The sequence below is a fragment of the Perognathus longimembris genome, chromosome 3 (genome assembly GCF_023159225.1).
Source record: "Perognathus longimembris pacificus isolate PPM17 chromosome 3, ASM2315922v1, whole genome shotgun sequence".
Taxonomy (NCBI): Eukaryota; Metazoa; Chordata; class Mammalia; order Rodentia; family Heteromyidae; genus Perognathus; species Perognathus longimembris.
The window spans coordinates 18,395,747-18,418,008 of NC_063163.1; the positions used below are offsets into that span (position 1 = coordinate 18,395,747).

General features: G+C 38.1%; 1 pseudogene across 1 annotated transcript; it reads right to left on the bottom strand.

The window, feature by feature from the left end:
- Positions 1 to 3,082: 3,082 nt before the first annotated feature.
- On the bottom strand, positions 3,083 to 3,926 carry LOC125347848 (annotated as a pseudogene). Its single transcript, XR_007210273.1, has one exon. The product of XR_007210273.1 is annotated as a GTP:AMP phosphotransferase AK3, mitochondrial-like (transcript).
- Between the last annotated feature and the right edge of the window lie 18,336 nt (positions 3,927 to 22,262).

The window sequence follows — 22,262 nt, forward strand, 5'->3', positions numbered from 1 at the left end:
CCACTACTCAGAGACAGTCTCAAGAAAAAAAGATGAATATATTGGGGAAGCAAAATCGAACTGACTGACCAGGCACGCAGCACAGACTCGGGAGCTGAAACTGCGACAGTGAAAAGTGAGCTGACCATGCAGCAACACACTGCCGACTCCAGAGCTAACACTGTGACCCGGAGCAGTCCTCAAATTGGGGTTTATAGAAAGGTAAAAGTGTAGCACAGAGGTAGGGGATAGTTACAGGGGGTAGAGCAAGCAACAAACAAGCCATTTACAGAAGCAGAATTTTAGGTCAGGTTGACCTAATCTACTCCCCCCAACATTTCCTACCATGTTTCCCTAATCAAGATGAGGTCAGATCTGCCTCCTACAACATCCCTCCTTTTCTTTCAGCCTAGTCAAACCATTTACTTATTTCATTAACATTGAGGGGGTGTGTACTGGATGCGTAGGACAATCAGTTTTATGGCCCCAATCCTTTGTACACATGGGTCAGTTCGGTTTCCTGTGCCTTTAAGTGCTTAAGGCTGGCCAGTGATATCTGTGAGGTCCACCCCCAGGAGAGCTCCATGCAGGTGCTTTCTCCTGTTTAAATCGCCATCCAGTTACCTAGGTAACTGGCACACCTGGAGGCAGTTACCTCCCTCCCTGGTCTGAGGTCACACTCTAATCCATGTGGACACACCCTAATGCACTTGGACACACCTTCCACCCCAGGAATAGCCTGGGAGTCACTCTAGCCTGCCACACATACGTTATCCAATTTTGTTAATAGAGCTGGTGAACTCCAGTCAACTCAGAGGAGTGGGAAGATTATCACAGAAAGAAAGTCCCCCCAAAATCTTAGTTTCAGCAGATCCAAAGCAGCGTTCCAGCAGAAATCATCTGCATGTGATGGAGTCCCATCTGCTTTTACCATGGTAGGGGTGCTCAGGATGAAGATGTAGTTTCCTCCAGATGTCTCTCAGGACATCCTTGATCTCAACTCAAATGGAATGGGCAGGGGCAGTGGCTTCAATAGAATGTCACACCTTCTGCTGGGTTGCCTGCAACTTTCTGCGTAGACTGGTTAAAGAAGCATCTCTCACAAGTGCAAGTCTCCAAGCTTGTACACTTGTTACCACTATTTTCGATGCCTCTAGTTTTTCCTGCCTCATCTTCCCAAAATGACTCTGGTACCATGATCTTAAAGGGGAGCTTGAAAGGAAAATTATCCCAGAAAACTACAGATCATAGATGAAGTCACATAGAGCAAAAGACTTTATTGCCAGCAGGGCCGGAAAGGCCAAGTTCCCACAGAGGAGTAAAGGAAAAATGGCCGATATACACTTTCCTCCAAATCCCTTAGAACCCTGTTATAGCGATTGAATTGAAGAACTGATTTTCCTTCTATTTTCTGGTTAGGCTACATGAAAGAAAAACGCCAGCAGCAAATAAGACCTTGCACATAAGTAAAAGGTGAAGAGACCTTTAATTCCTCCCTTCTCCCACCCTGTGTGAGGATTGCCAGTGGCTGTGTCTTCTTGTCTACAGCCACAAAGGCAGGTCAGTGGATGTGTACTACAGAAACAGCTTTATCCGCCTCCCTGCCACTGCTCTATGCCTGGAACCTTTAGAGACAGTAAAATATTTCACCACTTTTTAAAATTTCTCTTTATATTGCTAACATACTAGAAAAGAGAATCCTCGCTAAACTTCACTAAGCTTTATTTGATTACTCCTTTCTGAAGAATCCCTTTCTTATTCAGAGCCGATATATTCAGCAATGAGTGCTTGTTAGATCCACTAAAATGAGAATTCCAGGAATGGACTCATCATAGACCTGAAGTGGGAAAGCTACTGAAATAATACAGATAATGCTGGACTTTCAGGACTCCCTAATTTTGCAGACATACTTTTCAACATAGCCAAAAAATAATAAAAAAATTAGGGAGTAGGTAAATTGTGCTGGATGTTCTTTATTTGAATCTTTGAAATAATTGATATTTATTTCAGTCAGCTTTTACTGCATAGTATATCACACACATTTACAAGTTTAATCCATCCTTCTTCTTCCTTCTTTATCCTATATGCCCTTCTCTGCTCTATTTTTTTTATTTGTTTAGTGTTTGCTAGCATATGTATATAGGAGAGAAAACTCTGAGACAGTTGTATATATGTCACAAATCTGTTGTGATCGATGGTCTACCCACACTTTTCTTTGTGAAAGCTTGTTTTGATTAATGTGCAAAGTAGACACCACCTCTATTCTGCTAAGCTTTCAACTCTAGTTTTCTCAGACAGAGGTCAATAGGATTTTACCATGTTCATTGATTATTTGACTGCCAGAATGTGTGAAACTGTGCTTGTCTAAAGTTATCAATAATCATACATACAAATCATATATACATTTAAAGACAATGATTAGTAAATGGTTGAAATTCAAAGACATTAAAATGTATCATTCTGTATGGATACAATACCTCACACAGGTATTCCTAGTTACTGAGGAGCCTGAAATCAGAATGATCATGGTTCTAGGCAAGTATAAAAATACAAGACAAATTTTCATTTATGATAAGCCAATACATTACTTATGTGGAAACTAGCAGATTTACACTTTTATTTTAAACTCGCTTCTTGAATCAGAAGTGTACTAAATTTTTTGTTATCATTATAAGAAATATTATAATTATTGTTTTTTCTTTCATTTCATCTCTTTATTTTATTCTCCTACAAATTCTTTTATGTTTCTCTTTTTATACTGTTTATATTTCCTTTCATTTCTTATCTTGTCTCTCTTTTACTGTCTTCTTTCCTTTTCTATTTCTTGCCCTTTCTTCTTCCTTCTTCCTTCCTCTCTCTTCTTTCTTTTCTACCTTCCTTTCTCCCTCCCTCTCCCTCTTTCTTCCTTTCTTTATTTCTTTCTTTTCTTTTGGTCACACTCCAGCTTGAACTAGGGCCTCTTTATTTTGATCATCTGTTCTTTTTTTTTTTTTTACTAACAATTCTTTTAATTTTTTTTTAAATGGCAACATTTCTGATGTTTTTTCATTGTATACCCTTAGATGATAACTGGCTAAAACCTACATGGTTTTAGAAGGGCAATTTTAGTACTTGATTCATTTGGCACATCCATAGTAGTCTCCAGAATAAAGATCAGTAGAAGAAGTAAAGTATAATTTTCAAAAAAGATGCTGAGGCTTGGGAAAAGGAGCTGTTAAATGCAGATGAAGGTTCTGGTTAGCTTCCTAGTAATGGCCTTTCTCCTCAGGGAGTAAGCGAGGCTTTCTGGTTTGTTTGTGGAACTTTTGTTTGCAGGAAAGCATATACATAGGGCCAGATCTTATTTGTTTCTGTCCCAGAAAATGTTTCCAACACCCCTTTTTTCTGGTAATAGTCCAGGACTGGCTCAGTTAGTGCTTCATAAGCCTTCAGCCTCTTCACCACTGTCTCTGGTTTATCATCCTCCCGTTGAATCAGAGGCTGCCCCATCAGATCATCAATGCTCACAGTTTTGGGAGGGTTGAATTCTGTGTTGTAGACTCGGCCACTAGCTGGATGAATCCAGCGGGCAGTGAGGCACTGCTTAATGACCTCAAAAGGCACATTCAGGTTAATCACTGTGTCTATTTGATAAGCTTTATCCAAGGCTTCTGCCTGTGGAAGGGTCCTTGGAAAACCATCCAATAACCAGTTATACTAGGTGAGATTTTTCAGCTCATGAAGGGCCAGGCGAGTCATGACATCATCAGGGATGAGCTTGCCTTGGTCAATGAACGTTTCGGCTAACACACCAATTTCTGTACCCTGCAGCATATTTTGTCGCAGCAGGTCCCCGCTGGAGAGGTGCTTGAGCACTAAGTGCTGGGTGATGCGCGAGAACACGGTGCCCTTACCCGAGCCGGGGCGCCCATGGTCACTGCTCACAAGAGCCACGCGGACGCCCCCATGGTGGTGGACTAGAAGCCCGGGTGACGCTTATGGTGGCGGGGTTCGGCCTGGCCTGCACTCTGTGGCTCCGCGACCCCGGGCCCGCCGGCTGGTTGATCAGCTGTTCTTGATCATGGCTGGCTCTTCTCTACATTGGAGCCATGCCTCCAAAGTGGCCTTTTGCTGGATTATTTGGAATGGAGTTGACAGATTTTTTTTTTTTTCTGTCAAGGGTGGTTTTGAACCGTAATTCTCAGATCTCAGTCTTCTGAGTATCTAGAGTACAGGTTTCAAACTACAAAGTCTGGTTATATTTGCATTTTTAAGAACACAAATCTGATATGCTTAGGTAAAATTCTCTTTCTTATTATTCATATCAATCATTAAAAGATATTTTGGTAAAAGGTTAAAGATTTATACGCTCTGACAAGAAACACGCGATACTCAGAAAACAATATGTTGTAAATTAACTGTACAACTCGGGGGAGTGGATTGGGAAGGTGGAGAGGTAGAAGAAAAATGAGGGAGGAGGTAACAAGTTCAACAAGAAATTTACTCAGTGCCTTATGGATATAACTGGATTCCCTCTGTATGTCACCTTGACAATAAAAGTAAATTTAAAAAAGATATTATGGTAAAAAATTGAATAAAAAAAATTGATTATGGGGGCTGGGAATATGGCCTAGTGGCAAGAGTGCTTGCCTCCTACACATGAAGCTCTTGGTTTGATTCCCCAGCACCACATATATGGAAGGGGCGCTGTGGCTCAGGTGGCAGAGTGCTAGCCTCGAGCGGGAAGAAGCCAGGGATGGTGCTCAGGCCCTGAGTCCAAGGCCCAGGACTGGCCAAAAAACAAACAACAACAACAACTAAAAAAAACTGATTATGTTAGACTTAATAAAGATGATTTGAAATCAGTATAGGCTTGCTATGAAAACATTTCCATATCTCCATATCTTTTCTTTTCATATGCATACCCTGTATCCTATCTAAAGGAAAAATGTATACTTACCTCACATTCCACATTAGGCAACATGATTTCAAGGACTCAACAAGGTCCTATAATATAACTTCTCTCTGTTCATACTTGTCCAAACCAAAACAAAAAAAAAACTGAAAAAGTAAAAAAAAAAAATCACCACTGTAACTCTTCTTTCTACTATTTCAGATAATAGCCATTCACCTTATCAAATCACAGTGATGCTTTACAACCATGGACATTAGAGGTGAGATTTACTAGTTTGTATTTACATTTAGCAGATTATATTTTAAAAACATTGAGTGAAAAATCACTGTACCAGAGGACAACATTATGTTGGCAAGAGTGTTGGTGAGACAATGAGTAAGATGCAGAAGAAAAATATGCACTTGGCAAAAAAAAGCAGCAATGAGAAAACAGCACAGAGTAATCATATACCCTTTGCCAATGTTGGTATATATTAAATGATAGCTGAAATAAAAATCTCCTTAGATTTATGATAAATTAATAATTAAAAATGGTTTACTGAGCAATAAGTATGATTAGTCAATGTAGTCAAACAAAAAACAAGTTTCTCTGAATGTATTTCTTTGAACACTAATTCATTAAAACATTAACACTAGACAAGAATATAAAGCTTGTACTGTATATAGAGTACAGCAGTGGGGGAAAGGTAAATTGAGAAGGTGAAGGACTGTAAATATGGCTAAAATATTGTATGTGCACGTGTGAAAACAGAACAAATCTTGCTATCGTTGTTTGGTATGTGGTTATGGAGGAAGGGAGCACATGTCAAAATAAAAACTTCTTGAGCAACTAATGGAGACTAATAAAAAAAAGGGATAAAACAACACTAAATGGAAATTTGATGTTGAATGATTAGGAAAAATAACGATAATTACTCTGACAGTGGCGTGAGCAAGAGATTTAGAATAAAAAATTTTTAAGCACTCATCCGCACATAGAGACATCTATTTAAGCTATCATGCTTGCATAAAAATCTCTTCAGAAGAGTGAAAGAGAAGGGAGAGTCTTAGACACCTTCATATAACACAAAAATAAGAAAATATGATTGAAGATGGTAATAAAATCAATACACGTTTTCATATTAACCATGCCCTGTTTTACTGTAAGCATGCAACCTGAAGAGCTCAGCTATCATCCACGTAGAGTAAGGAGTGTGAAATAAGAGCCCAGCTTCACCATGAACTGCCTCACTGAACAGTGGTGTCTATGTGGATTCCCTGGACCCAGAAAAAATTGTGAGATACAGACTCATACAGCTAATCCCTGGCATTATATGGAGTTATCTTACCATCTTTATCCTTGAAAGGATATTAAAGTGAAACCCATTCAGTAAATTGTACTTTGAATTTTTTCTCTTTTCCTGTGCTAGGTATATGAACGCTCACATTCTATTCCACTGCAGATGAGTGGCAGGGACCTGCAGCTCCCAACTGGACCAGAGACTAGACTACAGATCATGAGGGGAAACAGTACTGTGGATTGCACTGCTGGGCTGTGATGTTTGTCAGTTAGGTGGATTAGATGTAACTATGCACTCAATATTTTCAATGCACTGTGACTGCACAGGACATAAGCCGCCTACAAATCAACAACCATCTGTGTGTGTGTGTGTGTGTGTGTGTGTGTGTGTGTGTGTGTGTGTGTGTGGCAAGATATTTTTTTTAAGATAAAAAGTCTGGTATTTGCAAGAATGAAGTAATTAAACTATTCAACTATGGGCTATTTTTGCCTTAATAATTCACATGTTTCTACACACTGTCAAGGGAGTCTTCTTTTGCTGATAGTTGATCATTCCTACCCTTGACTTTCTCTTCAGTTTTTCCATCTTCCTTTGCCTTGCTTTCTTTTTTAAATTTAATTTTATTGTCAGGAGATGTGCAACGGGGTTCCAGTTACATATATAAGGTAATGGGTACATTTCTTGTTGAACGTTATTACCCCTTCCTCATTTTCCTCCCACTCTCCCTCCCCCCCTCCAATCACCTCTGCTCCAAGTTGTAAAATTCATTTCCAACATATGGTCTTGTGAGTATTGTGGCTGCATTGGTTCACTGTTTGTCTTTGTTTCACCATTTTATTGTATCTCTTTACCTCCCTAATTCGTATGAAAATATTTATTTGCTTTTTTTCTTTTTGCTTTGGTTGGTTTTGTGTCACATGTATTTTATTTTTATATGGTTTATATTAATATTCCCATGCTTTCCCTGGAGTTGTAGCTTTAGAAGGTATATTTCTAAGACATTAGATGGGTTCAATGACTTGCTGTTTGCATGCTTTCTTATGCCATGTTCTATGATATTGACATGATCTGACAACATTGTTGCAGTTTGACCTTCAGCACTGGCTCTAATGGTGGGGCTATTCTTTCTCTTATTCCAACACTGAATTTCCCTCCCATTCAATTCTCTCATTAAATTTTCTTAAATTTACTGTATTAATTCTCCTTCAGATTTACTCATCTGCCACTCTATAAGAAATAGCGTTCAAGTTTCCACTTAAGCTCCACTTCTATATTATGTAACTTATAGGAAACATATATTATTTTACATTCTGAAAAACTAACATTTTCTAAACACTTATGTTGAGTGTATAATTAAAATTTCCTAATACACTATTTAAGAGTCTCAAAGGATGTCACCCAAAGGTTTACCCAGTATTATGTCTTAGAGTTCAAATTCTTCTCAGTTCTTGCCTTCTAAATATTAGCAAATATTAGAGTACAATTTTCTAAAAATCATTCTGTGCTCAGATAGGAGAGCTTGGGTAAAATATGACTTTTTATAATACTTTTTCAGAAATTATTAGAATTTAAAATAAATTAGGTCTGAATTCTCTGGAGGAAACTTTTTTGGTTTGTTTGTTTTGTTTTTTGCCAGTCCTGGGGCTTGAACTCAGGGCCTGAGCATTGTCCCTGGCCTCTTTTCACTCTAGACTAGCACTCTATAACTTGAGCCATAGTGCAACTTCCGGCTTTTTTCTATATATATGGCGCTGAGAAATCGAACCCAGGGCTTCATATATATGAGGCAAGCCCTTTACTACTAGGTTATATTCCCAGCCCTAGAGGATACTTTTGCTTTTTATGTGTTCAGTTTTTTTATAATCAACAGAAACATGTTTTCATAATACTAATTTTTTCCTTGTTAAAATGTATTTTTTCCTGAGTACCTACATACTCAATACACAATTGTATATTTTATCTGTTTAAGTCTTTGAAATGAGACTTGTAACAAGTTGTCAAACATCAAAACAAATGAGTCAAAAATTATTAGGTGAATAACAATTATTGATAATTGAGGTTCATCTGGAGCAATACATAACTAAAATTATAATTGCAACAATACTTTTGATGTCTTCTCATAGTTGATCCTGGTATTTTTATACACAAAATTTAGTCTGATATCAAATGCTAAAAGAATATAGCATATAAACCCTTTTCTCAGGGTCATTGGATTTGATAATGAACAATATCATCAGCCATGAAATTGAAACTATTTTTTAAATGCATAGTGTGTTTTAAAAAGGAACTGTTCCATTATCAGACTATCATGTTTGACTTGGTTTTGTAGAGGAGGTTTTAAACTTTCTCTGGTATAAACACGTCCTTTACTTAAAACATAAGAAAATCTTTTTTTTTTTTTTTATCACACTGAATTAAAGGGAGGTTACAGTTTCGTACCTTAGGCATTGGATACATTTCCTGTACTGTTTGTTACCTCGTCCCTCATTACCCCCTTCCCCCTCCCCCTTTCCCTTCCACCCATGAGTTGTTCAGTTCATTTACAGCAAACATTTTTTTTTTCTCAAATTTTTATTGTCAAACTGATGTACAGAGAGGTTACAGTATCATACGTTGGGCATTGGATACATTTCTTGTACTGTTTGTTACCTTGTCCCTCATGCCCCCCTCCCTCCCCCCTTTCCCCCCCCCCCAGTGTTCAGTTCACTTACACCAGACAGTTTTGCAAGTATTGCTTTTGTCGTTATTTCTCTTTTTTTACCCTGTGTCTCTCAAATTTGGTATTCCCTTTCAATTTCCTACTTCCAATACCAGTAAACACGGTTTCCAATATACTCAGATAAGATTACAGAGATAGTGTAGGTACAACCATAGGAAGGTGATACAAGAGCATCATCAATAATAGAAACTACACATACACCTAGGACGTTGAAAGTAGTTACAACTGTGATATATCAATTGTTTCCATAACATGGAGTTCATTTCACTTAGCATCATCTTATGTGTTCCTAAGGGTATAGCTATTGGGCCTTGTGAACCTCTGCTATGGCTTGCCTAAACCTGTACTAATTATTCCCAATAAGGGAGGCCATAGAGTCCATGTTTCTTTGGGTCTGGCTCACTTCACTTAGTATAACTTTTTCCAAGTCCTTCCATTTCCTTACAAATGGAACAATGTCATTTTTTTCTGATAGAGGCATAAAATTCCATTGTGTATATGTACCACATTTTCCTGATCCATTCATCTATGGAGGGGCATCTGGGTTGGTTCCAGATTCTCGCTATGACAAATTGTGCTGCGATGAACATTGTTGTGCTGGTGGCATTACTGTGATTTTGTTTGTGGGCTTTTGGATAGATACCCAACAGTGGGGCTGCTGGGTCATAGGGGAGTTCTATATTGAGCCTTCTGAGGAATCTCCATACTGCTTGCCAGAGTGGCTGAACCAGTTTACATTCCCACCAACAATGAAGTAGGGTTCCCTTTTGGCCACATCCCCTCCAACAATTGTTATTATTAGTTTTCTTGATATATGACATTCTTGCTGGGGTGAGATGGAATCTCAATGTTGTTTTGATTTGCATTTCCTTTATGGCCAGTGATGTAGAGCATTTTTTCATATGTCTATTGGCCATTCTCATTTCCTCATCAGAGAAGTTTCTTTGTAAGTCTTTAGCCCACTTGTTGAGGGGGCTATTGGTTCTTTGCGGTTTTGTTTTGGAAGAAGGTAATTTTTTTAGTTCTGCATATATTTTAGAGATGAGGCCTTTGTCTGTTGAATGTCCGGTAAAGATCTTCTCCCAGTCTGTGGGCTTTCTGTTTATCTTGAGAGCTATGTCCTTTGCCATGCAGAAGCTCTGCAGTTTAATGCAGTCCCATTTGTCCAACTTTTCTTTGATTTGTAGCCTTTCAGGGTCTTTGTTAAGGAAGTTCTGTCCTGTGCCAAGGAGCCCGAGTGTTTCTCCTACTCCTTCCTTTAGTGTTTTCAGGGTGCCTGTTTTGATTTCAAGGTCTTTAATCCATTTGGAGTTTATTTTGGTGCAGGGTGATATATAAGGATCTAGTTTTAGTTTGTTGCATGTGTTGAGCCAGTTTTGCCAGCACCACTTGTTAAAGAGGCTATCTTTCTTCCATACTATTGTTTTAGCTCCTTTATCAAAGATTAAGTAGGCGTAGTTCTGTGGGTTTAATTCTGGGTCTTCAATTCTGTTCCATTGGTCTTCAGGCCTGTTCCGGTGCCAATACCAAGCTGTTTTTATTACTATAGCTTTATAATACAGCTTGAAGTTGGGTATTGTAATTCCTCCAGCACTGTTCTTTCTGCTTAGGAGTGTTTTTGCTATTCTAGGTCTTTTATTGTTCCATATGAATTTCTGGATTGCTTCCTCTATTTCATTAAAGAATGGTGTTGGGATATTAATGGGTATTGCATTGAATTTGTAGATAGCCTTTGGCAATATTGCCATTTTGATTATATTAATCCTCCCAATCCAGGAGCATGGGAGGTTTTTCCATTTCCTTAGTTCTGACTTAATTTCGTTTTTCAAGGTTTTAAAGTTCTCCTCAAAGAGGTCTTTCACTTCTTTGGTTAAGTTTATTCCTAGGTATTTTATGTTTTTGGGGGCTATTGCAAAAGGAGTTGCTTTCCTGATTTCAGCCTCGGTCTTCGGGTTGTTAGCATAGAGAAAGGCTGTTGATTTTTGAAGGTTTATTTTATAACCTGCAACTTTGCCAAAGTTTTGGATCAGCTCTAGTAGCTTGGGGGTAGAGTCTATGGGATTCTTTAGGTATAGGATCATGTCATCTGCGAAGAGAGAAAGTTTAACTTCATCTTTTCCTATTTGGATCCCCTTTATATTCTCTTCTTGCCTAATTGCTCTGGCTAGGAATTCTAGTACTATGTTGAAGAGCAGGGGAGAGAGTGGACATCCCTGCCTTGTTCCTGATTTTAAAGGGAATGGCTTTAGTTTTTCACCATTTAGAGTTATGCTTGCTGTTGGTTTGTCATAAACTGCCTTGATTATATTCAGGAATGTTCCCTGGAATCCCAGTTTTTCCAGGGCTTTTAGCATAAATGGGTGCTGGATTTTATCGAATGCTTTTTCCGCATCCAGCGATAAAACCATGTGGTTCTTTACCTTGCTCCGGTTGATGTGGTGGATTATATTAATTGACTTGCGTATATTAAACCAGCTTTGCATCCCTGGGATGAATCCAGTTTGATCGTGGTGTATGATTTTTTTGATGACCTGTTGAAGTCGATTGGCCAGAATTTTGTTGAGAATTTTTGCATCTATGTTCATTAGGGAGATTGGTCTGTAGTCCTCTTTCCGTGATGAGTCTCTGCCTGGTTTTGGGATGAGGGTTATACTGGCTTCATAAAATGAGTCTGGTAGTGAACGTTCTCTTTCAATTTCATTGAAGAGTTTGAGAAATATTGGAGTGAGTTCTGTTTTGAAGGCCTTGTAGAATTCTGCGGTGAATCCGTCTGGACCTGGGCTTTTCTTGGATGGGAGATCATTTATTGCTGTTTCTATTTCAATACTGGATATGGGTCTGTTTAGAAGGTTTAAGTCTTCATAGTTGAGTTTGGGGGTATCAATTTTTTCTAGGAAATCATCCATTTCTTCCAAGTTCTCGAATTTGTTGGCATAAAGGTTTGCAAAATAGTCCCTTATTATTTTCTGAATTTCGGTTATTTCTGTGGTGATGCTACCTGTTTCATCTCTTATCTTGTTTATTTGAGTGTGCTGCCTTCGTTCTTTGGTCAGGTTTGCCAGGGGTCTGTCTATCTTGTTGATTTTTTCAAAGAACCAACTCTTTGTTTTGTTGATTCTTTCGATGGTTTTTTTAGTCTCTAATTGATTTAATTCTGATTTGATTCTAATTATTTGCTTCCGTCTATTGACTTGGGGTTTGGCTTGCTGTTCTCTCTCCAGAAAATTAAGGTGCTTTCTTAAATTACTGAGTTGCTGTTTCTCCAGTTTGTTGATGTATGTACTCAGAGATATAAATTTTCCTCTGAGTACTGCCTTTGCTGTGTCCCAAAGGAGCTGGTACTTTGTGTCCTCAACTTGGTTGAAGTCCATAAACATTTGAATTTCTGTTTTAATTTCTTCAATGATCCACTGATGGTTCAGCAGTGTGTTCTTTAGTCTCCATGAATTGTGGGATTTTCTGTGGTGGCTGAGTGAGTTGAGCTCTAATTTTATTCCATTGTGGTCTGAAAGAATGCAGGGAATGATTTTGATACTTCTGAATTTGTACAGATTTTCTTTGTGCCCTAAGATGTGATCTATTTTGGAGAATGTTCCGTGTGCTGCCGAAAAGAATGTGTATTCTGTCCTTGCTGGGTGGAATATTCTGTAGATGTCGATTAAGTCTAGTTGGTCTATGCAATTGTTTAGTTCTGTGGTTTCTTTGTTCAGTTTTTGGCGTGTTGATCTGTCCAGTGGTGATAGTGGAGTGTTAAAGTACCCCACTATCATTGTGTTTGGGTCTATGAATGTTTTTAGAGCCAATAGTGTTTGTTTGATGAAGTTGGGTGCTCCTGCATTTGGTGTGTAGATATTTAGGATGGTTATTTCTTCCTGTTGGAGAGATCCTTTTACTAGTATGTAGTAACCTTCTTTGTCTCTTCTTACCTTTTTTAATTTGAAGTCAATTTTGTCTGATACTAGGATTGCAACTCCAGCCTGCTTATGGGGGCCATTTGCTTGATAGATTTGTTTCCAGCCTTTCACTTTTAGAAGATGTTTACTTTTGCTGGATAGATGTGTCTCTTGGAGGCAGCAGAAAGATGGATCTTGATTTTTGATCCAAGTTATGAGCCTATGTCGTTTGATTGGAGAATTAAGTCCATTAATGTTGACAGTTAGGATTGAGAGGTGATCGTTTGTTCTTTTCATTATCACTATCTTGTTTAAAGGTGTGTCTTCCCATTTCTTGATCTAGTGTTTACTAATTAGGGTTCATTTCTCTGTCTGTGTTGGGATCTTGATTATTTTCCCTGTAGAGTACATCTTTAAGGATTTTGTGTAAAGCTGGTTTGGTGGAGATATATTGTTTCAGTTTTTCCTTATTGTGGAAGACTTTTATTTGACCTTCGGCTATGAAGGAGAGTTTGGCGGGGTACAGAATTCTTGTTTGGTAGTTATTTTTATTTAGAGTTTGGTATACTTCATTCCAGGCTCTCCTTGCTTTCATGGTCTCTGCTGAGAAGTCTGGGGTAATTCTGATTGCTTTTCCTTTATATGTGATTGTTTTCTTTGCCCTAACAGCTTTGAGTATTTTTTCCTTGCACTCTGCTGAAGCTGTTTTGATCACAATGTGTCGGTGGGAAGTCCTATTCTGGTCAGGTCGATTTGGGGTTCTAAATGCTTCTTGTACCTGTATAGGCCTTTCCTTCTGGATGTTTGGGAAGTTCTCAGCTAGTATTCTGTTAAATAGGTTGCCTATCCCATTAACCTCTTTCTCCAAGTTTTCCTCAATACCTATTATCCTTAAATTGGGCTTCCTGATTGTGTCTTGAATCTCCTGTAGCGATCTGTTTTGTTGCTTGGACTGGATTTGTATTGATTTTTGATCTTTCTCCATAGAGTCTAAGGAATCTTCAGCTCCTGAGATTCGATCCTCTGCTTCAGTTAGTCGGGACTGTAGGCTAGCAACTTGATTTCGAATCTCTTTTCCTTCTGACTGGTCTTTCCTGATGATTTCCATGTCATTTCTTAGGTCCTGTATGGACTTCTTTACTTCATTAACTTCATTACTTTGGTTTTGAGTGTTGTCTCTCAAATCTTTAAGTTGGGTAGCTATCTTTTCATTTGACTCTTGAAGCTCACTTATCTTTCTATTTGTGGATGCCATGAAATTCTCCATTAATTTTTGCTTTGCCTCCTCACGCTCTAACATAATTGACTGAAGAGATTCAAACTTTTCATTTATCATGTTTATCAGTAAACTTTGTAGAGCATTTTGGGGGTTTTCTTCTATGTTTTTGATTGACTGTTCTGCTTCCTGCTTGTTTTGAGTGGGGGATAAGACTTCATTATTTGCCATCTTTCTTGTGTTTCTTCTGCCCATTTGAATTGGGAATGCCAGTCTACCAGCACCTGTGAGCACTGTTTAAGACCCAAAGCAGCCCTTACCAAGCACTGTTGTGTAAATCTTACAATTTCACAATTATATACAGATACCTTGTATACCTGTCTATAAAGTTAGATTTGGTGTTCCTAAAGAATACAATTTCAATATAACATCCGATCCTGGGCCCTGTATTCAGTAGTTACTTATTTACTGTTACAACCCTATATGCAATTCTTGTTTTTATATTAAGTTCTTTTAGGACTGGTTTTCTCTATGAACCCCTTTGATTCACTCGTATTAAGCTGGGATACCCTCTATCCAATAACCAGGAGTCAATGGAACCTGGAGGTCCAGGCAGTAAGTCAGGCGGGTAAGTTGGAGGTAGTAAAGAGAATAGAGTAAAGTGTATTGGGGGGGGTGATTTTGGTTTAGTTTCAGTGACGTGGAAATGTGGAGAAGAGTAGAATCAGTAGAAAGAACATTGATAAAATGACAGACACTGGAGAGTTAGCAGAAAAGGGTGTAGGTGTTATTTATAGGAAAGTAATTTTTAAAGGAAGAGGACGCATCGAGAGAAATGAAGTAAAAATACTGGAAGACAGAAACACAAAACAGAGAAAAATTATTTAAAAAGGAAGCATAAGTAGATAAAAAGGAAAATAACAGAAAAAGAACAACCCAAACAAATAAACAAACACAAAAAAAACTTGATAAAACAAACCAATAAAAATGGAAAACAAACAAAAAACAAACAAACCAAAAAAAAAAAATAAAATAAAATAACCAGCCAATGATGTTTCAGGTGTGAAAAAATTAAAAAGAAAATTTAAAAGAAAAGTTTTTAAAAAAAAAATGTTTGAAAAGAAAAAGAAACCAGTCTCTGATTTCCCTGCAATGGACTGCAGTCTATTTTCCTGATTGGCTGGTTTGACTTGATTTCAGTTGGCAAGGGGTGGTTCTGTTCTGACCTTCTCCCCTGTTGGTGCAATCGTGGGTCTCTGAGATTCCCACAGCTTGCAGGCAGGCCTTGGGCGTCCTCTGTCGATGGGGACGTGAGCAGTCTCAGGAACTGTGGCTCCTCTGTCTGCTGTGGGGCCGCTGCCTTTGATGCCTGGTCTTGACTACGCTGTGACCACAGCAGGGTGGGGCGCCTCTGGGCTGTTTTGCTCCGCTGAGCGTTGCTTGCCTGAGGGAGGCGGCCTCTGTGGCATATGTAGCTATGGAATACAGCTCCGTTTTGGGCTGGGAATTAGCTTCCTCTGTGATGGGACCGTTTAGCTGTCCCTGGAACTGTTTGTTCCTCCGTCTGTTGTTTCCGTGCCCCTGGTAGCTGCTCGCAGCTTTTGCTTTAAGTTTAGAAGTTCCGGCGGGCAGGGCGGGGCATCTCTGGCTAAGCCCCGGACTCGCCTCCCGCCAGGGCAGGGGGGCAGGGGGCGTTCTTCTGGGCTGGGCTGGTTCTCACTGATTCCGCCCCTCCTGCCCTTTTCAAAGATGGCTTTTTTGACCTCACTTTCCCCAGGCCCGCTTCAGTTCCAGTCTGGTCTGACCCTATGCCAGTGTCAAAGATGGCGCTTTGCTCTGGCGGTGGGGACAGGGATGCCTTCCAGAAGCTGGACTGTGGGCACAAGTGATGATAAATTTTGGGGGTACTCACACTGTCTCTGCGATGTGAGGTCCTCCGTGCTCGGCTGCCGTCTGGAGTATTTAACACTTTAGCTGTGCGGAGTGCGGGGGCGGGGGAGGCTGTGCCTGGCACTGTGCCGGAGCCGGCGCTGGCGCGGCGCGGCGGCGGGACGCCGCTCGGAGCTGAATTATGTGCTTTCAGACCAGCAAAGTCGATTTTTCCTTCCTGTTCAGAATCCCTGTACTGTTAGAAATTACTTTGGCTGTCTTTCTCGGAGAAAGAGTTTCTATGAGGTGATAAAGCTATGATATCGGAGGGAGCGCTGCAAGGGCTCAGCCACTCCTCCGCCGTCTTCTCCAGAAATACTGACAGCAAACATTTTTGCAAGTATTACTTTTGTAGTTGTTTGTCTTTTTTTTAACCCTGTGTCTCTCGAATTTGGTATTCCCTTTCAATTTCCTAGTTCTAACACCAGTATACACGGTTTCCAATATACTCAGTTAAGATAAAGAGATAGTGTAGGTACAACCACAGGAGGGTGATACAAGAAGATCATCATTAATTGAAGCTACAGTTACACATGGCACATTGACAGTAGTTACAACTGTGACATAACAATCTTTTCCATAACATGGAGTTCATTTCACTTAGCATCATCTTATGTGTTCATAAGGCTATAGCTATTGGGCTCTTGCGATCCTCTGCTGTGTCTTGCCTCAACCTGTGCTAATTATTCCCTATAAGGGAGACCATAGAGTCCATGTTTCTTTGGGTCTGGCTCACTTCACTTAGTATAAGTGTTTCCAAGTCCTTTCATTTCCTTACAAATGGGGCAATGTCATTCTTTCTGATAGAGGCATAAAATTCTATTGTGTATATGCACCACATTTTCCTGATCCATTCGTCTACTGAGGGGCAGTGGGTTGGTTCCAGATTTTAGCTATGACAAATTATGCTGCGATGAACATTGTTGTGCTGGTGGCTTTAGTGTGATTTTGTTTGTGGTCTTTTGGATAGATACCCAAAAGTGGGGCTGCTGGGTTATAGGGGAGTTCTATGTTTAGCCTTCTAAGGAATCTCCATACCACTTGCCAGAGTGGCTGAACCAGTTTATATTCCCACCAGCAATGAAGTAGGGTTCCATTTGGGCCACATCCCCTCCACCAATTGTTATTGTTAGTTTTCTTGATATAGGACATTCTTACTGGGGTGAGATGGAATCTCAATGTTGTTTTGATTTGCATTTCTTTTATGGCCAGTGATGTAGTGCACTTTTTCATGTCTCTTGGCCGTTCTCATTTCCTCATCAGAGAAGTCTCTTTTTAAGTCTTTAGCCCACTTGATCCACTTGATGAGGGGGCTATTGGTTCTCTGCGGTTTTGTTTTGGATGAAGGTAATTTTTTTAGTTCTGTATATATTTTAGATATGAGGCCTTTGTCCGTTGAATGGCCGGTAAAGATCTTTTTCCAATCTGTGGGCTTTCTGTTTATCTTAAAGCCTGTAGATATTAATTTTGCATGTTCTTTTGACTATTAATGTTATTTGGAATATGGAATATTTAGCAAGAACTCAGTAGCACTTAGTTCAAAATCATGCCCCTTGCCAATTGAGGTATAAATTATTTGTAGTCCAAAAATGAAGATGGGAACACTACCGTTCTACATCTTGATTTTAATGAATTTATTATTTCAATTCTATAGTTAATAATATGATAAATTTTGCTTATCTGAGTAGCTATGGAGGGGACACATTTCACTCAGTTTTGTATTTGTATAGAGGAATACGACTGAATTTCCTTTGAATTTCTATTATAGTCACAAGAAATATGTTCAATAGAAATAGTATGCTATCAATTTAAAATTGATGTGTTCTTTTGAGATTTGAATTCCAGAACAACCATTTGCTTCATGCTTCCAGCCCAGCTTTTCAGTTGATTACTTTGGAAATGGAATCTCGCAGAAGTTTCAGCTCAGATTGAATTCAAAACATGATTCTCCAGATCTTAGTCTGAGTGGCTAGGATTCCAGGCATGGTTGACCAGTATCCAGCCTTAAATTTATGAATTGATTTTTCAGCCCTTCAACTACATCGATTTGACTCCCAATTTACATGTGGTATGGTTATATGGCTATATGGGTAAATGACTAATATTTTTAGTTCAAATCAACACTATATAATAAAGGAAAGATTTACAAAGGTGCATTGAGTTACTTGTTACTGGTTCTGTAACATTTAGCATACATTGTCTTATATTAGAGAACCAGCCCGAAAAAAAATGTGTCTAATTATATAGCACCTAGTAGAATTTGTTGTGCTACTTGTATAATAATAAACTTTGCCTAAATTAATAATGCTTTCCTCATAATTATGATGCATATATGATAGTATTTTTTTCTATGAAGGGTTTATGTATTCCTCCATTCTCAGTGCTGCCTGCTGTTATTTTTGTTTTACTCATGTTGTTTGAGTTCTCTTCCAATTCTCCTTTACTGGTTATTATTTCCTGTTGCTATTAGACAGGAGATATTTTTCCTTCCAACTTGATCAAATCTGATAATCCAGTAGGAGCTACAATTTATGCCAATTGCGGGAGATCTGTCAAAGTTAAAGCAGTTGAACAAGCAAAGAGAATTTTCAATGATTTGCTTTACAAATTATGAAAACTCTTACCAAACAAAAATGTGTTTGAGTCTCCATTTTTGTTACTTTTATTTCTTACTAAACAAAAGTGTGTCTGTGTCTTGTTTTTATTCCTTTTTTACTTCCAATAGAACTTCTGAATCTGTGATGTGCTTTCCCCAGTCAAAGTGTTGCTAGCAATTTATTTGACTGTGAAAACTTGATAGAGATCCAAATGAACAACAATAAATTAATAGCAAGCTTTTGGTGCCTTATGTTGTAAGCTTTGCATACACTAAGTCTCCCTGGTGTCTAAATGGAGCAGAGAGCAGATGTGTCATGCAGAATACGTTTTGGTGTGTCTTCATCAATGGTTGATGAAGAACAATTGAATGGGAACAAAAACAAGCCTTCCTCAGTGGCTTCTTGAAAACAACTTAATAATTTTTTCTATCCATTGTTACCTGCACGGGTGAATTTGCAGATATGAGCAGCATTGATATTTATTGGTTGTTCCCTAATTGGAATATAGATGGGCCATTCAATCATTGCTTCCGCTCACACAGAATATTGTCAATTTGGAACACTGGGTGGTTAAAACAATCTCTGCAGCATTACTACATACTTTATTAACTACCAATTTGCTTTTCACTGAGAAATACATTGAATTATTCAAGATCTATAAAATAAAAGCAATTTTCCTCATGATTCAGGCTGCCAAATGTGGCTTTTTAAGTTAGTAAGGCACTAAAAATAATTTTGCCTCCTGGTATAATTTAAGACCAGTAAAGATTATGATCATCAGCAACAACAAAAACAACAACAAAGTGCATTCCTAATATTAACACCATTTAAAGTCAAAGCAGACATAAAATATCTAATATAAAACTATTTTTAAAGGAGGAAAATAACTTTTTCTAGTGTCTACTGTTGAACTGTATATATGCATTCATTACAAAACATGCATGCACATTAGTGTGATATGGATTTCAATTTTATTCTATATTGCTCTAAGTGTAAATATTTTTAAAGTGATTTTCCTTCTTTTAAGATTTAAAAATATTGACTGCTGATATATTTATCATATATTCTTAATTTGCAACCCTGTTAAACCTGCCTTTATCTAGAAGTGATCAGATGATTTTATATGCGATAAATATATTTTACTTCTAATGAAGTAATAAAAATTTTAGATGTTATTAACAATCATTTTTATTCCTATTCTGTAAGATAACTCAAGTCTTTAAAGGTAACCATGTATTATAGAGATGCTTTGGAAATTCATATTATGCATCATACGAAGTATTATTTTGAAATCCATGGCAAAATCTATTCCAATTAAGCATCTAAACTACATCATTTGAGATTATTTAATATTTTGAGAACCATAATAGTAATGAAAACCACTTATCTTAAAGGAGTTAAAAAAATGAATAGAGAATTTTGAAATACTGAGTGCTCCTTGAACAAGGCTAAATTTGATTTTCCTTACAATATTCTGCTGGCTGATATAAGAAGTATATACCAAAGGACCTTAAAAATCTGGACATTTGCCGGGCTAGATTCACCTCCCCTGGTGCGGGGATGCAAAGCTTACTCCCTTATCAGTGCTCTCCTTTTCACCCTCTCCCCTGGGTGCCCGACCCTCGGGCAGCCAAGGTGGAGCGAAGGGACATGGGCAAGCCTAAGGTGCATGTGGCCAAATGAGATCCCCTTTTCCTCCCTCCTTACCCACCAAGGAAGCCAGGCGCACACGGATCTCAGAGACACTACAGCGAGCAATCTGGATTATTCAGGAGGGGCTTACAGTAATATGGTGATGATGACGAGGATTGAGCAGGAGCTGGCAATAGACTGGCAAGCTTGTCTGTCCAAGAGCAGCTCCCAAGGACCTCCCTCATGGGTTAATGTCACTTCCCATAGTGCCGCCCTCTGGGCAAAGCCCTCGAAAAGGGAGCATACATGCTCGCTGGTGCAAGGTGGGGGATGGTCTTAAAGCTAACCCTTCTGGTTCCGGACCCAGAAGGAGATAGGTGTGGCTTACTTCCACATTGCCCCAGGGCTGGGGGAAGGGCAGCATCTCGGGAGCGCTCTCATCGCTCTTCCCCCCTCAAGGCCAAGCTGAATCCCCAAAAAACATTTATAAGAATTATTTATTTATGAGTGGCTGACCTTATTCCTTAGTTAACATTCTATTAATTGAATCTATACTTTGTAGTAGTTTAGTGCTACATTGTATGTCTCATTGATCTCCCTTATAAATATTAAAGTGAATGAACTCTTTCCAGTTTGTTAACATAAATAATTCATCTTAGATCCTGGAAAATGACAGGAAATTTCTTATATTGTTATTAGTACCTTTCTCTACTTAAAACTTTCAGATTATATTGTATATGATTTTGGTACACTGGATATTATATGCATAGTACCTGATCTAGGGAAGGGAAAGAAAAATGAGGGTATAAGATATCATAAGAAATGTATCCATTGTCTTATTATGTAACTATAACCCCTTTGCACAACACCTTGTCAATAAAATTTAAGAATTTATTAGGTTAAAAAAAACAAAAACAAAAAAACTTTCAGATTAATGACAGAAGAAAAAGTGATGATTAATCTTTTATATCAAATATGAACATCATTAACATAAAAACTTTAATAAGTAAGGGATATATTTATTTTGACTCTTTAGTTTGGTACTGAGCTTTGAACTTAGGGCCTCTCATTTGTTCAGCTTGATTGTCCAGTTGGCACTTCTCCACTTGAGCCATGACACTACCATCACTCTTTGTTGATTAGTTTTTAGATAAAGTCCTATAGATTTGCTTGCTCTTGCAGAAACTATGGTTTGAAACATCCCATGAGTAAAACACTATTGTTAATAAAGATTTGTTTCGCACTTACAATCCTAGTAATTTTCTGTTGTTTTGCTTTTTATACAATATGAATGGTATGTACTCAAGAAAATTGACATACTATTCAAAAAACCAGAACTAAATTTTCTCTGAGGTCAAATCAAATAATATGGAGGATATTTTAGTTTTTGCTTTCTGATGTTCCTGTCCCCTCTGACTTTTAGATTTTTGATATTTGAATGCCAAAATAACACTCTGAAATATTGCATCTGTTGTATTACATAACTTTAAGGAAGTAGTGACAGTACCCACTCTCCAATGCATCAGTACTGGATCAGATACAAATAATTATGAGATATGAGCTATTATTGGTGAACACAGACAGATCACATACAAAACCATCAGAAATAGGGAAGAAAAGAAGTACATGCTAGAATTGTTATTTCTTTCTAGAAAATATATGCTTATGGTTATTTTTCAAGTTATCTTAGTGAGTTTCTTCTCTGTGTGAATTTAACTGTAATTTGTTTATATTATTTACACTTCAGGTGTAGGTTTATAATAACAGTTCCTCTCTGTCTCTTAATATTTTATGTGTATGTATTTTTGTTTACATATACATATATACATATACTTACATGCATACAATATATGATAACATAGGGAGAGACTATAACATTAATATTTAAAAGGTTGAGCAATCTAGTTTTGATTGAAGAAGTGACAAAGCCTGCTAAAACGTATGATCTTTTTAAAAAAGATATCTTCAATAAACACTCAAGTGTAACCAGAAACCTTTCTAATTTGTGAAACCAGGAAATCATTTGAGCCTCCTCTTAAAAGTCATTTTTCTATTTTTTTGTATTTATCTAATTACCATTTACAAGTACATAACATCTCTTATATGCTTGATTCACATTAGGGA